Consider the following 18,420-nt stretch of genomic DNA (forward strand, 5'->3'; position numbering starts at 1 on the left):
AATTTTTGTAAGCTGCTCGGGGGGCCTTTCTGTAAGCTGCTCTGGGCCAATGGTGCGTAAGTGCTGCAAATAAATAAATAAATAAATAGCAGCCCCTTTCCAATGGAAAGAAACCCCGCTTAGTTCCCAAGATTTCACCAGGCACCGGCCAACCACTCTAAAGCCTTGCCCGACCATCTTAAGGACTAGAAACCTGAAGCGATGTCTGCCTCCAGGTCCAGGTTCTGGCAGTTGCACCATGGCACAACCTGTCTCCCACTGCGCATTCCCCAGTGAAGAACAGCTAAGCAACATACTGTTGGGATTGCTCAGTCAGTAGAGCATGAGACTTTTAATCACAGGGTCGTGGGTTTCAGCCCCACACGGGGCAAAAGATTCCTGCATTGCAGGGGGTTGGACTAGATGACTCTTGTGTTCCCTTCCAATTCTACAATTCTATGATTCTTTGAGGACCCTTCACTGCTGGGTCCTCCCTGGGGGGGGGGGAAGGACATTGAGTCATTTAACTGGAAGCTTCCTTGCTAAGCCATCGGCAGCACCAGTAAAATAAATATATTTTAAGAATGTGCTTTCGTTGCCAGCTCTCCTTCTCAAGTCGTTGACTCTGTTGCCTCGGGGCTCTGTGGGCGTCTCCGCTAAGCACATTCCATCCCGCCTCGTTGGCCGGGGTTACGGCCCCAAGTTCCTCCCCTCCTCTGCTCTGCCCAAAGAACCCATGCAAGAAACAGCTGGAGAATAAAATAGCCCCTGGCCAGCATCCCTAGCACACAGCCTCGGCTGCCTGGCAAAACAGCAGCCCCTTGTCCTGTGTCCCCTTCCCCCACACAGCCAAAGTATGCACACCAGTGGCATTTCAGCGCATGGCTGTGGCACAATCGACCGCAGCATCAAGATCACTTCGGTCAGGGCTGGATTAAGACTTTTGCCCATAGCGCTTAAAAGATTTTGGTGCCCCCATATATATATCTAATTCAAAACATAAACAACAATAAACTGTAAATAAAATTCTATTTTTCAAAATGAAACTTACAGTCAGGTGGGAAACAATGTTTGTTTTTGTATACTTCCACTTTATTTATGTTTGATTCCCCCCCCCCATTGCATAGTCTTTGATCAGATCCTCAAAACTAATCTTATACAATGCATCTGCTTCTATACTTAGTTGTGATAAGGCATCCAGCCCACCTTGTTGCCTAGTTGTTCCGCTGGGATTTTTAAAATATACTTCAATTGAGAAAATGAACACTCAGCTGAGCCATTGGTGACCATCAACGTTAAAAATCTGGCAATGGAAAATGTCTGTGGTGCCTCCCTTCCCTTGATGCCCTGAACACCTGCTTATTTTGCTTAATGGTTAATCCAGCCCTGGGAACAATTCAGAAATGTACCTGAGCAGGTATCCTGATTCGTAAGGATGCATCAAGAGCCCTGCTGAACTGTGCCAAAAAGCCCATGGAGCCCACAGAAAGCTGCCTTGTCCCAAGCCAGGCTATTGGTTTGTCCAGCTCAGTGTTATTGACACTGGCTGGCAGCAGCTCTCCGGGATGTCAGGCAGGGAAAATTCCTGGCCTTGCTTGGGAGATTTTGGCGATTAAACCCAAGACCTTCTGCATGCAAAGCAGATTGCCTACTGAGTTACAGACCCTTCCCAACACGGGAAGGTGCCTTATATTCAGTCAGGCCATTGATCCATTTAGCTTAGTCCTGGCAGCACTGACTGGCAGCAGCTCTCCAGGATTTTAGACGGGGGTCTTTCCCCAGCCCTGTCAAATGATGAGCTGGGGATTGAGTCCAGGACCTTCTGCATGCAAAACAGGTTCTCCTCACCACTAAAGCATTTCCCCATCAAACTGCTTCCCTCAGAAGTTGGCATGGCACACTCCAACAGCCAGCCAGATGCCTCTTTGGAGGCTGGCAAGCAGGACATGAATGCTGCAGCCCTCTCCACACAGCCATCTTCTTCTGCACACATTCCAGCTTGTCAATAGCCTCTTTAAACTGTGGCGGCCAGACCTGGATACAACATGTCTGGGGCTTCTGAAAACCTGGAGCCTGGCCTGCCAGTGTGGACTTCACTGGCTCATGGTCAAGCCACCAGCCAGCATGGCAATGGCCCCAGCAGCAGAACCTCATCAGAGACAAGGTGGAGACAGTCCCTGTCAATTCCACATAACACCGGCCCTAAAGCATCTACACTGACTCCTGGTATGTTTCCAAGCACAATTCAAAGGGTCGGTGCTGACCTTTAAAGCCCTAAACGGCTTCGGCCCTGTATACATAAAGAAGCATCTCCACCCCTTCCATTCAGCTCAAACACTAAGGTCCAGCTCCAAGGGCCTTCTGGCAGCTCCATCACAGCGAGAAGTGAAGTTACAGGGAAACAGGCAGAGGGCCTTCTCGGTAGGTGCCGCCTGCCCTGTGGAACGCCCTCCCATCAGATGTCAAGGAAATAAACAACTGACCTTTAGAAGACATCTGGTGGCAGGCCTGTATCAGGACGTTTTTAATGCTTGATGTTTTTATGTGTTGGAAGCCGCCCAGAGTAGCTGGTGTACCCAGTCAGATGGACAGGGTATAAATAATAAAATAATTGTGGTTGTTTTCTGCTCAAATCAGGACGGTTGAGGAGTATGTGGAAGGAGGCTGGAGGTGTGTGTGTGTGTGTGTGTGTGTGTGTGTAAAAACCTCTGGAATGTCACTTTCTGTACGAAGGTAAGAATCAGATCGATGCCTGTGCCCATCTATGCCTCTGGCCCCGCCCACCCTGGGCAGGTGGCCTCTGGAAGGCTGTCCACTAGGGAAGGTGGCCCTCAGCCCAACAAACGTTCTCTCCCCTGCTGCAACATGTGAGCATACTCTTGGTAGCCTGGTTCATAAACCATGTGTAAATTATGGGAGGCAGGCAAGAGGAACTACAGCGAGACAGAGCACCTAAATCCTGGAAAACAGCCTGCACTAGAAACCATAAACTCGCCTCCCAGTAGGGAAAGGAGAGACAATCAATTCCGTTCACATTTAAAGGCAAAGCTACCTAATCTCCACTTCCCAAAACAGTACATAAACTGAAACACATTCCCCCCCTTTGTAATTCACACTTCTCCAAATTTTGCAATTCACTTCTCCAGCTCAGCACTGTGTACCTGGGCCCATCACAATGCACACATGATGATGATTTATGTTTACTCTTCCTCCAAGGAGCTCTGTGTGGTTTTTGCACAGTTCTCCTCTCCGTTTTATCCTCACAACAACCATGGGAGGTAGGTGAGGCTGAGAGCAAGTGACTAGCCGAAGACCACCCAGTGAGCTTCACGGCTAGGGCTGCCAATTCAAACACTACAGTATTTGAAATACGGCAACCCTATTCATGGCCGAGTGGGGATTAGAACTCTGGTCACCCAGGTCCTAGACTGGCAAACTAACCACCACGCCATGCTTGCTCTCTAGTAAGAAGAATGTACCCAAATGCTTTGTACCAGTGGAACTTCCTTTGCAAAAATGTGTAGATAGGCAAAGTTGGGTACAGCGATGGAGAAATTTGCATGAAAACACTGATGGATTTCCACGAAGACTTTTTTTAAAAATCACAAACTGATGCAGAGAACTAAGCTTAGGACTGTAGAAATGAGAAATGGAGAGAAACTGAAATGGATAGATTTCTCCATCCCTTCCTCCCTGCTGAGTGAATCTTCGCTGCCCAATGTTTAGTCCTCCTTGCCCAAATGCAACCAGGCTCCAGTCTATTTTCTGCTGTCAAATCTCATCCCCTTTTCTCCGCTCTTTGGTTGCCATGGAAAAGAATTGATCTTTATATCATCTTCCGAAGAAAAACAGTGCCTCTCCACCCCCTTTGGAAGACGCCACCAATGCCCCGTGGCTGTCAATCTTCTTGACTTGCGTCTAAAAGGGACAAGGGGGACCCGGGGAGCGTGTTCCGTATGAAACTGGGTCAAGGGGGAGCAAATGAACCAAACCCCAGGTGCATTGTGGGGGGAAAACCTGCGCCATTTGTTTTCAGAGAGAGAGAGCAAAGGAGCAGAGCTCATTCAGGTGCTCTGCCCCAGGATCTGTTTTTATTATTTACGACCAAAAAATGTGCCTGTGCTTTGGATGGAGAATATCTATATATTGCAGGGAGCCCATTAGACCCTCTCCAGTGAGCAGCCTGCCTGAGGGGACCTGGTCTGCTCAGCAATGGGGGCAGCAAGCAGATGGTCTGTTCCAGCATGTTGAATAATGCTGGGCTTTATCTCCCCCAATAGGGCGGAATGGATGCCCCCCTTGGTGGTTTTGGCTGTTCTCCACTGCATCTTAGATGGCAAAGGGAAAAGCTCAGTGACAGCGCATTTGCTTTCCATGCAAGAAGGCCCAGATTCCATCTCCAGGGAGCACATAAACTATGGAACTCTCCCCGACAGGAGGAAGTGGCGGCCACCAAGCAACCGAGATGGCTTGAAAAGAGGATTAGACAAATTCACAGAGGAGAGGGCTATCAAAGGCTACCAAGCCAGGATGACTATGCTGTGCCTCCACAGCTGCTTCCGAATACCAGAAACCACAGGAGCGGAGAGGGCTCTTGTGCTCAGATCTTGCTTGTGAGTTTCCCACAAGTATCTGGTTGGCCACTGTGAAAACAGGATGCTGGACTAGATGGGCCACTGGCCTGATCCAGTAGGCTCATCTCATGTTCTTAGCGGCTGCCAGTCATTGTGTAGACAACCCTGAGCTAGACTCACAAAGGATCTGACTCCATATAAAGCAGATTTTGAGGTTACCCATTGACTCCAGTCCCATAGAATTCATTGGGAGTCACTTCAGTTGGATATCTCAATGGGTTGGAGCATAGTGCTGATAATGCCAAGGTTGCAGGTTCAATGGCCATATGGGACAGGTGCATATTCTTGCATTGTTGAGGGTTGGGCAAGATTTATCCTCAATGGTCCTTCCAACTCTATGATTCTAATACAGTTGTACCTTGGTTCTTGAATGGAATCCATTCTGGAAGTCAGTTTGACTCCCGAAAATGTTCAAAAACCAAGGCACGGCTTCCGATTGACTGCAGGAACTTTCTGCACTCAATCGGAAGCCGCAGAAGCTGCGTCAGACATTCGGTTTCCATCAGACATTCGGGTTTGTGGCGTTCGGGAGCCAAAACGTTCGAGTCGCAAGGCGTTCCAGAACCAAGGAACAACTGTAAATGTTTTTAATGCTTTCCCCCTTATCTTTTTTTGCTGTTATTATTTTTATCTGTAAGCTGCCTTGAGTCCCTGTAGGCCGGGGTAAGCATCCCCAAACTTCGGCCCTCCGGATGTTTTGGACTACAATTCCTATCTTCCCCGACCACTGGTCCTGTTAGCTAGGGATCATGGGAGTTGTAGGCCAAAACATCTGGAGGGCCGCAGTTTGGGGATGCCTGCTGTAGGGAGAAAAGGCAGGTTAACTACTACTACATTGGCTCCCAGTACGTTTCCGAGCACAATTCAAAGTGTTGGTGCTGACCTTTAAAGCCCTAAATGGCCTCGGTCCAGTATACCTGAAGGAGCGTCTCCACCTCCATCATTCTGCCCGGACACTGAGGTCCAGCACCGAGGGCCTTCTGGCGGTTCCCTCGTTGCGAGAAGCCAAGTTGCAGGGAACTAGGCAGAGGGCCTTCTTGGTGGTGGCGCCTGCCCTGTGGAACCCTCCCAACAGATGTCAAAGAGGAAAACAACTACCAGACTTTTAGAAGACATCTGAAGGCAGCCCTGTTCAGGGAGGCTTTTTAATGTTTAATAGATTACTGTGTTTTATTTTTCTGTTGGAAGCCGCCCAGAGTGGCTGGGGAAACCCAGCCAGATGGGCGGGGTATAAATAATAAATTACTACTACTACTACTACTACAACAACAACAACAACTACTACAACAAAAATTATTTCCAACAATAAGGAACATGTGGATCTATACAGGGAAGGCAGAGTGCTCAATGTAACTCTCCCAAAGCAGGATAGCTTGGAGGGGGAGCGAAAATTTATATTATATTGGTACAGATATATATTAATTACACCCACCTTCAGTCCTTGGGACTGGAGAGGATAAGGCTGCTATCAATGGGTACCAGCCAATATGGCTGTGTTCCACCCTGACTGTTGGAGGCAGTACGTGCCCCTGAAGACCAGTTGCTGGGAATCACAAGTGGAGAGAGTTGCTCTTGTGCTCACGATCTGCTTGGGGGGCTTCCCATATAGGGCCCTGGCTGGCCCCTGTGAGAACAGGATGCTGGATGAGATGGGGCCCCCTTGCCCCTGATCCAGCAGGGCTTGCCTTACACATTCTTAAGCTCAGGATGTGAAATAAATAGATGGTGGACTTTGGAATGGCTGGCTGGGGTGGGGGAGAAAGAAGGAGCCTATTTAAAGAAGCCATTCAAAAGAAAAAAAAAGCCCAACAACTTTAAATGGTTTCTTTAAATAAGCTGATTCTTTCTTCCAAAACACACTCCAAGTTTCACCCTCTATTTATTTCACATCCTGAGCTTAAGAACATAAGAACCTAGTGGTTTTTAAATGAGGGTCAGGCATGGAAACAGCATTTCCCCCTTGGAATAAACTTGACCAACTGGAGGTTGGATCAAAAATGTGTCTCATGCACAACAGGGAGAGAGATTTTTTTTTTAAATGATGTTGGGAAGCAGCATAAGACAAGGATGGATCCGGAAGGGCAGAATGTGAAAGAGAAGGAGAGAAGGAGGGGTGGAGGAGTCATAATTGATGTGGAGGAGGGAGGGGCCAAACCAATACAACTGGGGGCTGGTGGGGGCGGGTGGGTTGGGAAAATACCTCCAGAGGAAAAAAAGGAGGCAGCAAATGAGAGGAACATTGCAGCAAATAGCAAAGGAGGAGGAACAATAGCAACTGCAATTTAATTTATTTTTTTTCCCAGGCAGCCAAGAAAATCCCAGGGGTTGATGGTCTGAAACCACGACAAAACACCATTTGTATCGCTGTTATTCTTTGCTATAGCGACATAAAGCAACCAAGCGTGGACAGATAAAACAAAACAAAAGGCAGGATGCCCCCAAAGGGAGGTGAAACTGTCACAGGCAAACAAAGACACATGCGGCAGCCGAGGGCGTAGCCGGGTGGCCTGGGCTCAAGGGTACGCGTGTGTGTCCTGCTCACAGACTCCTCATCGTAGCCTCTGGTCGGCCACTGGGAGAACAGGCTCTCTTGACCTTCTTCTTAAGGAAGTTTCCCATGTTCATTGGTTTCACCTTCTTGCCCTTTCTGCAGGCTGAAGGCCTCCGATTCCTGCAACCAAAATGGCCCTGTCTGCAGGCTTCTCGTGACCAGCTGGTTGTCTATCCTGGCCACTGTTAAGATACCACGGATACAGGATGTGGGTGGCGCTATGGTCTAAACCACTGAGCCTCTTGGGCTTGCCAATTGGAAGGTCGGCGGTTTGAATCCCCGCAACAGAGTGAGCTCCCTTTGCTCTGTCCCAGCTCCTGCCAACCTAGCAGTTCGAAAGCACACCGGTGCAAGTAGATAAATAGGTACTCTTGCGGCGGGAAGGTAAACGGCATTTCCATGCGCTCTGGTTTCCATCATGGTGTCCAGTTGCACCAGAGGTGGTTTAGTCATGCTGGCTACATAACCCAGAAAGTTGTCTGAGGACAAACGCCGGCTCCCTCAGCCTGAAAGCGAGATGAGCGCCGCAACCCCAGTTGCCTTTGACTGGACTTAACCATCCAAGGGTCCTTTACCTACCCTTTCTTCATGGATAGCTCAGTCGGTAGAGCATGAGACTCTTAATCTCAGGGTTGTGGGTTTGAGCACAGGATGCAATCCGTGGTCTCTGAGCCTAAACTACCTCACAGGGTTGTTGTGAGGATAAAATGGAGGTGAGCTAGGAGAACAATTTATGCCACCTTGAACTCCTTGTAGGAAAGGTAGGATATGAATGTGATAAATAAATTCCTGCGTATAAGACTACTTTTTAACCCAGGAAAATCTCAAAAGTCGGGGGTCGTCTTATACGCCAGGTCGTATTTCTTAAACGGCGAGTATATCCCAAACTCTATATTTTAACTGGAAAAGTTGGGGGTCGTCTTATATGCCCAGTCGTCTTATACGCCGGAATATACGGTAGTAGATGGAAGGATAAGAGCATGAGACTTATAATCTCAGGGTTGTGGGTTTGCTTATATTAATTTATAGGTTTTAGTCAGGAGTAGAATATTTTTACTGAAAAAAATGTTTTCCCTGTCAGTGTCATGTGATAATGTTTCTCTCCCTCGCCACCCAATATTATATCTGCAAAAATTAAAACAAAACAAACCCTGCCAGATTACATTTCTCCCAGTTTTGAGATTCCGACTGGGGACCTGTGGAAACTGCCTGCCTGCCTGGCACTGGAGGCATGGAGAGGGGGTGGGGAGAGCGCATACAAAAAATGCCAACGGAATGGAGCTATGGATCACAAAGCATTTGGCTTAAGATGCCGGCAAGGCCCGGAACGGAGTCCTGCTCGAGGCGACGGCCGCCAGGACCTGCTTGCATGTGATAACAGCTGCCCCTGACAAGGAATGCAAGCAGAGCGCTTTGGAGCCCTTCCAACTGCTGTTCCCTGGGGATTGCAAGGCAACTGTGGACACCCTGCAGGCTGTGGGATGCTATGGATTCGCTCCGCTCCAAGGGACAGTTGAGCAGACGCCTGCACCGTGAGACAAAGGAGCAGCAGGGAAGAAGGGGGAGGCTGGAAAATAGGCTGCGTGTCCTACTTAAGAACATAGGTAGCTGCATTATACATACCTTCCAACATTCATCCAATGAAAATTAGGGATGTCCTATTCAATTATTATTATTATTATTGTTATTTCTATGCCCATCTGACAGGGTTGCCCCAGACATTCTGGTGGCTTCCAACATAGAGAAAAATAATAAAACATTAAAAAAGAACCCTATGCTGGGCTGCCTTCATATGTCTTCCAAAGGTTGTATAGTTACTTATCTCCTTGGCTCAGGGGTCGCATAACTCCATCCCCTTCAACATTTCTCCGATGAAAATGGGGACATCCTAAGGAAAAGCGGGACATTCCAGGATCAAATCAGAAACTGGGACAGCTTTTGTAAATCCGGGACTGCCCCTGGAAAATAGGGACATAGGGAGGATCTGATTATACAGACTCAGGCAGTCGGTCCAACTAGCTCAGTATTGTCTGCACTGACTGCCAGCAGCTCTCTAGGGGTTCAGTCTGAGGTCTGTTTCAGCCCCACCTGGAGATACTGGGGGTTGAATCTGGGACCTTCTGCATGGAAGACATATGTCCTGTTCTCTAGAAAACAAAGTAAGAGGCCAGGCCTCAAAGTTCTTAACCATCCCTAAAATAAAAAAGTTATTTTTTAATTAAATTAAAAACTGTCTTTTACCAGCCATTGGGTCCAAGAAGCTCAATATTGTCTGCACTGACTGGAAGCAGCTCTCCAGGGTTTCAGCCTGTGGTTTCTCCTAGCCCTTTCTGGAGTTGCCATTGGGGATTGAATCTGGACCTTTTGCAAGGCAAGCAAATGTTCTACCACTGAGCCACACTTCCTCCTCTCTGTTTCAAAGAGGTTCTAGCCATCCCCTTCCAACCAGGGATGTGTCCTAATTCCTAAAGGACAGTCCTCTCTTTCCGGGGTCCCCGGTGTGCTCCTTGCGTGCACCAGTGGCGTAGCGAGGGTTGCCAGCGTCTAGAGCCACGCGGAGGGCAGAGTGGGTGGTTAGGGAAACAGATAGAGAATGCATGCACATTCAACTGCCTAATGGCATCTGTGTCACATGGAAGATCACAACCACAGTGACAACGTAAGAAGAGTTGTTCTGTTGTCTAGAGAGGTCACTTCCTGGTTCGCATGGAGAAGCTGTTTTCAATGGAGCCCAGCGATGGAAGCATGCAGCTGTATTGAGGTAGCACCGGATGTTGAAATTTTGTGCTCCTAATCATTTTGTTATGGGGGTTGCGCTGTGGTCTACACCACTGAGCCTAGGGCTTGCCGATCGGAAGGTCGGCGGTTCGAATCCCTGTGACGGGGTGAGCTCCCATTGCCCAGTCCCAGCTCCTGTCTACCTAGCAGTTCGAAAGCACATCAAAGTGCAAGTAGATAAATAGGTGGGAAGGTAAACGGCGTTTCCGTGCGCTGCTCTGGTTTTGCCAAAAGTGGCTTAGTCATGCTGGCCACATGACCTGGAAGCTGTCTGCGGACAAACGTAGGCTCCCTTGGCCAGTAAAGCGAGATGAGCGCCACAACCCCAGAGTCGTACACGACTGGACTTAACAGTCAGGGGTCCTTTGCCTTTACCTTTTTAACCATTTTGTGCCCCAGGGAACCACCCCTCTGGTCCCCCGATGCTACGCCACTGTTGTGCACCATGGTCTGTCCTCAGACACCCAACTATTGGCACCCAGCAAAATGAATGGTGTGGAATTCCTACAATCACAAATTGGCTAAAGGAGGAGCAGGAGCAGGAGGAGGGAAATATGCCAGCCTAAAATCCTGGAATTTGCTTCCAGTGAGTTTATTACATTAGGAGGGCCACATACCCTTCTGTGCAACCTTCCAAGGGCCACATGCCAGCAGAGGGCACAGCCAGGGGGGAAGATGGAAGAAGCAACACAGGTGTTTACTTCTGTACCAGTATGTTAGAGTTTCTTTCTCTAGCCTCCATTCTGGCAGGCAAGAAGCATTATCAGAGTTCAAGGACCCAACCCAGCTAGACAATGAGTTAGAAGGACTAATGGTCTGATAAGGCAGCTTTCTGTATTCCTATTAAAATAAGCCCCTCATTCAAAACAATGAGGACTGGGACCTTCATTTAATTTTAGTAGAAAGGTCAAGCATTGTAGTACAGCACATGTAAAATGCATGTAAAATGTCATGGGTTAAATCCTGGGCATCTCCAGTTTGAAAACTTGTAGAGCTGCTGCCAGTCTCTGTAGACAATATGGGGCTAGATGGACCAACATCTTCCTTTGCTCTTGAAACAGGCAGGATAAATGGGGAATGAGCAGGGGGGGGGGAGCTGACAGGATCAGCCGAGAGGCTTCCCTGGGTGAGTGACACAGTTCAGGCAGAAGAAGAGCGTTTTGTCGATTTTCTTCATCAATGTTTCCCTCCACGTACAGAAGAATTTCCCTTTCTGGAACCAAGTTTCCCTCCAGACTCATGTTAGAGTTGTTAGGTGACATTTTATGCCATAATGACACAAAATAAGTTGGGAGGGGGAATACATTTTTTAAAAAAAATCATTGCAACTCATAACACAGGTTAAGAATATCAGGGGCTTGATCTATTTTTGCTCAGAGGTTATTGCTTAGCTATATCAGGTCAAGCTATTTGTCTACTGAGGCCAGTATTGCCAACTCTGATTGGCAGCTGCTGTAACTGGAGATGCTGGGGGGTTGAACCTGTAGCCTTCTGGACGAAGAGCAGGTGGTCTACCATTGAGCTATGGTGCTTCTCCCAAATGGTACTTAATTTGCATGGGCTGGAAGTGGGCAGAGCAACAAATGCAAATGCAAATATTTCCTTTGTATAGTAGATTAGTTTGTGCACACCGTCACTGCTCTCTACCCTCCATTCAGGAAAGCCAGAGGCATTATCAGTTTGTTTGTTTGTTTGTTTTCTATACTGGCCTTCATCAGATGATCACACGGCCGTTTACAACATAAAAACACAAAAACACATACAGTCATACCTCGGTTTAAGTACGCCTCGGTTTGAGTACTTCCAGTTTAAGTACTCCGCGGACTCGTCTGGAACAGATTAATCCACTTTCCATTACTTTCAATGGGAAAGTTTGCTTCAGGTTAAGTACGGACTTCCGGAACCAATTGTGTACTTAAACCAGGCATCCCCAAACTGCGGCCCTCCAGATGTTTTGGCCTACAACTCCCATGATCCCTAGCTAACAGGACCAGTGGTCAGGGATGATGGGAATTGTAGTCCAAAACATCTGGAGGGCCGAAGTTTGGGGATGCCTGACTTAAACCGAGGTACCACTGTACTTTAATCACAAACAATAACAATAACAATAACGTGCCTTGCACACAGTTTAAAAGGCCACATATTATTTAATTAACCAAAGGCCTGGGAGAAGATGTATGTTTTTTCCTGGAGCCTAAAGATATGTAATGAAGGCGCCAGGTGAGCCTCCCTGGGGAGAATTAAAGGAAAACCAAAGAGGGTGAAAAGCAGGGCTGGTGAAGGGTGTGGTCCAAAGAGAGTCTCGAGGGCCAGATAGAGAAGCCTGGAGGGCCACATCCAGACATCTGTCCTAAGATTCCCTACCTATGTTTTATGGCAGGGATGAGGAATCTGTGACCCTTCAAGTGTTGCTGAACTACAACTCCCATCATTCCTGGCTGTTAGCCACACTGGCAGGGCCCGCTGGGAGTTGGAGTCCAGTAATATCCGGAGATATTACTGGAGTGCTCACTGGAAGGACAGATCGTGAAGCTGAGGCTCCAATACTTTGGCCACCTCATCAGAAGAGAAGACTCCCTGGAAAAGACCCTGATGTTGGGAAAGATGGAGGGCACTAGGAGAAGGGGACGACAGAGGATGAGATGGTTGGACAGTGTCCTTGAAGCTACGAACATGAGTCTGACCAAACTGCGGGAGGCAGTGGAAGACAGGAGTGCCTGCCATGCTATGGTCCATGGGGTCACGAAGAGTCGGACACGACTAAACAACAACAACAATATCCGGAGAACCACAAATTCTCCAACTCCCTGGTTTATGGTGTTAAGCACATGTTGGGATGAAACTCCAAGAACTTCCCACAAGAAAAATGTGCAAACACGCACCAGTGCTCTAAATATCTGGACAGGTTTGTCTAAGCCAGCCTTTCTCAAACTTGGGTCCCCGTATATGGTTGGACTACAACTCCCATCATCCCTAGCTAGCAGGACCAGTGGCCAGGGATGATGGGAGTTGTAGTCCAACAACATCTGGGTAGTCTGAGAAAGGCTGGTCTAAATGACGAAAATGTTTTTAGCAGTGTATGAAATAAGTACAGTGAAGGCCCCTGCCTGATATCAATAGGCAGGGAGTTCCAAAGTGGAACACTGAAAGACTGTTTTCTTACAAATGTGGAATGGGTATTACGTGGCACCTGCAATGGGGCCATTTCCTCAGATTGAAGTGATTGGGTGGGCTAAGGAGATCTCACAGGTATACTGGTCCCAAGTTGTTAAAGCAGGCATCCCCAAACTGTGGCCCTCCAGATGTTTTGGCCTACAACTCCCACGATCCCTAGCTAACAGGACCAGTGGTCGGGGAAGATGGGAATTGTAGTCCAAAACATCTGGAGGGCCGAAGTTTGGGGGTGCCTGTGTTAAAGGCTTTACACGTAACCTTGAACTTGGCCCAGTAGCAAATCCAAGCACAGGTGTTCTACGCCGACAAAGGCCTCACTCCTGTCAGCAATCGTGCCGGATCAGAAGCAAGGGTAGCCCCTCTCAGAGTGCACCACTGCAGTAATCCAAATATTATCACTTTCCCTCCCAGTCCTTCAAAGAGGCTTAAAAGTGTTCCATAAAAGCCGCATCAAAAAAGAAAAGGGGAAGGCACAGAAATTAACAGCCTTAAAAACATCGTTCCAAAGTCAAAAGCTCCCAAGGCTGCAAACAACTTGATTGTGGATTATTATTATTTTTCAAAAAATACATTATAAAGGTCTTCAAATGGCTTGATTTCCATAAACTGCCTAGCAGACCACTGCTCTAGCATAACTCAGACATGCCCATTTGTCCATCTTACCCTGACTGCAGCTTTCAAAACAAGCCCATTCAGTAAATCGCAAGTCATCACAGCGTTACGGAATTTATCCCAAACCCTTATGCCTTGTCAGAAATGCTGCACGAGAGCCTTCATTCTGACTGTCAATCAGCGGGACGATCCCCTCTTCCCCCACACCCATTAACCGTCTTCTGCTTGAGCAAATTAATTAATTAACTAATTACTATAAATATTACAGTCTCTCGCTATAGGTGATGGTATCTAAGATGACAGTTTTCCTTGACTAATTAATACAGACAAATCATTTAGTCTTCGGAGGGAGGGGAGCCTTAAATCAAGTTGCTGCTATCGGCTCCACGCAGCCTCTCAGAGGGGTCAGCTCCCAATCACATCCAAGGAGTAATCCGTGTTTTTAAAAACTGTGATTAAATCAGCAGCTCGGTTGTTCCCACTTAACAGCATCCGATGAACGCCTTAATTAGAATCCAGCTGAATCCTCTGTGTTTCAAGCAATAACATTTCACACATATATAGCGCTCGAGCAGGGTTGGTGGGTGGGATCTCTGGTCCTCCAAACGCTGCTAGACTCCAACTCCCATCAGCCCCAGCCAGCATAGGGTGTCGGATTAGGACCTGGGAAAGACCCGGGTTTGAATCCCCACTTGACAATGAGTGTTGTGCTCCAGAAGCATCTGGAGGGCCACAGCTCCCCCCCACCTCTGCTTTCAGATGCTCAAAGCACTTCCCACACATCTGCACAACAACCCTGCGAAGTAGGTCATAAGGCGGAATGAAATCACTCTCCCTGGGGCAATTTGTTGTGGCAATTAGAACACTGAACAAATCAGAATGATGGCAGAATTAGGAGGCAGTGCTAATTCAGCCCAGCACTCTCTAATCATAGTGGATGTTTACAGGCAGGGCTGGCACAAGCCCTACTCTATGGCTCATAAAGGTAAAAGTAAAGGGACCCCTGACCATTAGGTCCAGTCATGGCCGACTCTGGGGTTGCGGCGCTCATCTTGCGTTATTGGCCAAGGGAGCCGGCGTACAGCTTCCAGGTCATGTGGCCAGCATGACTAAGCCTCTTCTGGAGAACCAGAGCAGCACACGGAAATGCCGTTTACCTTCCTGCTGGAGCGGTACCTATTTATCTCCTTGCACTTTGACGTGCTTTTGAACTGCTAGGTTGGCAGGAGCTGGGACCGAGCAATGGGAGCTCACCCCATCGCGGGGATTCAAACCGCCGACTTTCTGATCAGCAAGCCCTAGGCTCTGTGGTTTAACCCACAGTGCCCCCCGCGTCCCAAAAAAACTTCCCTATACAGAGCTGAACACAGGGCTTGTGGAAGAAGATAGATGTGGTTCAGTTCAGGCATCCAAGAGGACGACACCCCCCTCCCAAAAAAGGGAGCCAGCGTACAGCTTCCAGGTCATGTGGCCAGCATGACAAAGCCTCTTCTGGAGAACCAGAGCAGCACACGGAAATGCCGTTTACCTTCCTGCTGGAGCGGTACCTATTTATCTACCTGCACCGGTGTGCTTTCGAACTGCTAGGTTGGCAGGAGCTGGGACTGAGCAACAGGAGCTCACCCCGTCACGGGGATTTGAACTGCCAACCTTCTGATCAGCAAGCCCTAGGCTCTGTGGTTTAACCCACAGCACCACCCGCTAGCACAAGCCCTACTCTATGGCTCATAAGAAGGTGCATATTAGTCAAAGCTGCTTGCAAAAATGGGCTTATTAGCAGAAATAGGCATTAAAACACTGACAAGTTTTTACGATTTTTAAAAAAAGCATTTGCTGCAGAAATGTGAGGAACGGAATTTAAGACAAGAAAAAAAGAGAAATGGGGGAAAGCTGAAATGGACCGATTGCTCCATCTGTTGCGGAGGCTGATATAAGTAGCTTACTTAGGCCACCTAGGGTTTTTATGGTAGAGAGGAAGGATTTGAACCCAGGACATTCTGGTCATAGCTCAAGTTGCAAACCTAGGTGTGCTTGCTGGGAAGTAAGGCTATACCACTTATGTATTCTCACATGAGCGTCAGCCCTATTGGACTCAGTGTGAATTATACCTGTGTGTAAACATGCATAGACTTACACATTACACTGCAATGCTATCCCAGCTCTTAAGCAGCCACAAAAATATTGGATTCTAACAAACCTTGATGAATATTCAAATGTTCCACATACACACACCCCAAAGCAAGCAAATATGCAAATCACATCCACTCACAAATGATTGCTTCTGACCATAGAAATTAATATCTTTTAATTCTAATAAATCAAGTCCAGCACCTCTGGATATTTGGAACAGATGATTCTGGGAACGGATGAGAGTGCAAATGTAAGTCAAGGCAATTAACCCATTTCTTTAGCTTATTTTTCTTCCAAGCCATAGATATAAATTATGACCACAACTGGACACAGTATTCCAAATGCAGGTGGACCATAGATTTGTACAATGACATTAGGATACCAGCAGAATTTATTTACAATTCCTTTCCTAATGATTCCTCGCATGGAATTCTCCCTTTTCACCACTGAAGCCCACTGGGCCAACATATTCACCGACCTAACTACTATGACCCCAAGATCTTGTTCTTGGTCAATCACTGCCAGTTCACACCCCATGCTTCTCCTGTATATATGAAATTAAGATTTTATTTTTCCTCGGCGTGCATCACGCTACACTTACACTGAAATGCATTTGCCATTTTACCGCCCATTCATTCAGTTTGGAGAAGTCATTTTGGAGCTCTTCACAATCCTCTTTTCGTTCCAAGGACCCTGGACACCCCACATCTGCAACCCCGGCCACCTCACTCCAAACTCTAGATCAGGCACCCCTAAACTCGGCCTCCCAGCTGTCTTGGGACTCCAACTCCCATCATCCCTAGCTAGCAGGACCAGTGGTCAGGGATGATGGGAATTGTAGCCCCCAAACAGCTGGAGGGCCGAGTTTGGGGGTGCCTGCTCTAGATTGTTTATGAACAAGTTACAAAGCATGGGTCACAATACTGATCCTTGGAGACTTCCCTTTCTCAGTCTCTCCATTCAGAGAACTGTCCATTTATTCCTACTCTCTGCTTCCTGCTACTTAAGCAATTCCTGATCCAAGGTGTCTCCTCTGCCGCCGCACTAGGACCATGGACTATTCTTTTCAGTACAGTGGAACCTCGGTTTATGAACACCTCGGTTTATGAATTTTCAGTTTATGAACGCCGCGGACCCATCTGGAACGGATTAATTCACTTTCCATTACTTTTAATGGGAAAGTTCGCTTCAGTTTATGAACGCTTCAGTTTATGAACAGACTTCCGGAACCAATTACACCCATGTTTCAGTTTATGAACGCTTCAGTTTAAGTACTTCGCGGACCCGTCTGGAACGGATTAATCCACTTTCCATTACTTTCAATGGAAAAGTTCGCTTCAGTTTATGAACGGTTACTCCGCGGACCGTCTGGAACGGATTAATCCACTTTCCATTACTTTCAATGGGAAAGTTCGCTTCAGTTTATGAACGCTTCAGTTTATGAACAGACTTCCGGAACCAATTGTGTTCATAAACCGAGGTACCACTGTATAGAGCAATTCAGACTCTTGTCGAGCTGATAGGGTTGTCAGAGAGTTCCATCAAAATGGGAAGCAGTCCCGGAAATTGCATCAGCTTGTGTGTCTGTCTGCAAACAGGAACGGAAATCAGGTAGGGAGATGTGATCTGTATCTGCTCTTGTCATCCCCCCCCAAAAAAAATATGCTATTCACTGTCGTTATTTCTTTCGGTACATCATTGATGCCTTTCCCCCTTCACGTAAAAAGAGTGGCGTGGAATCACATAATTCATTATGCTATCAAATTTGGCCACAGTGAACAGTGAGCCGAATAACATTGCTTTTGCAGAATCCAAATTGAAGCAGAACGGAAACGCTGCTGCGTGCGGAACGTATGGGGTGCAATGGAAAGCAATGCCTTTTTACATCCCTGCAAGCTGGTGGCTGAGGAAAGCGAGACACCAGCTTGTTCAGTGGCTTAGTGAAGGTAGCCATCCCGCCAGACTGGTCGAACTTTCCTCTTACCTGCAGCCTAACACAGTAACACATATTTATTCAGTGGGCCAATGGAGAATGAGAATGTAAGAAGATAAGGAGAGCCCCGCCCCACTGGATCATCTGCCTGGGACATCTGGTTGGCCACTGTGAGAACAGGACTAGATGGGCCATGGGCATGATCCAGCAAGCTCTTCTTATGTCTTTACATTCCTCCCAGCACTGATTCTGAAAGTGGAAGGCAAGGCATGCCATTCTGAGCCCTCCTCAGCCAGCGAAATGACAGCACTGCCTTTTGGATCCCAGCATTATTCAGAATAGCAACTGTGTGAATAAGCGGAGTGGGAAAAATGCAAATTGCATTCCTCGAATCTGAAATAATAATGAAAAGAAGAAGAAAAAAAACACACTGGAAAATGCTGTTTGTTTCAGCACTGCTCAGAAAGCCGTTATTGAAATGGTAAATAATATGATTGTCTGGGTGTTTCTCCAGACACTTAATCTACCCTGCTGCCATTCCCTGAAATCACCCCAATTTGTCAATTAGCTGCTGCTGCTGCTTTTTTAGATGCCATGACGGGTGGAAAGCATGGTGCAGCCTTAGATAA

The 18,420-nt window shown here is 47.5% G+C and overlaps 1 protein-coding gene across 5 annotated transcripts in view; it reads right to left on the reverse strand.

Annotated features, from left to right (window-relative positions):
• CADM3 (cell adhesion molecule 3) overlaps positions 1-18,420 on the reverse strand; it is a 93,282-nt gene that overhangs the window by 23,880 nt on the left and 50,982 nt on the right. The gene's annotated exons all lie outside the window — the stretch shown is intronic.

This window comes from Zootoca vivipara, chromosome 16 (genome assembly GCF_965207765.1).
Source record: "Zootoca vivipara chromosome 16, rZooViv2.hap1.1, whole genome shotgun sequence".
Classification (NCBI taxonomy): Eukaryota; Metazoa; Chordata; class Lepidosauria; order Squamata; family Lacertidae; genus Zootoca; species Zootoca vivipara.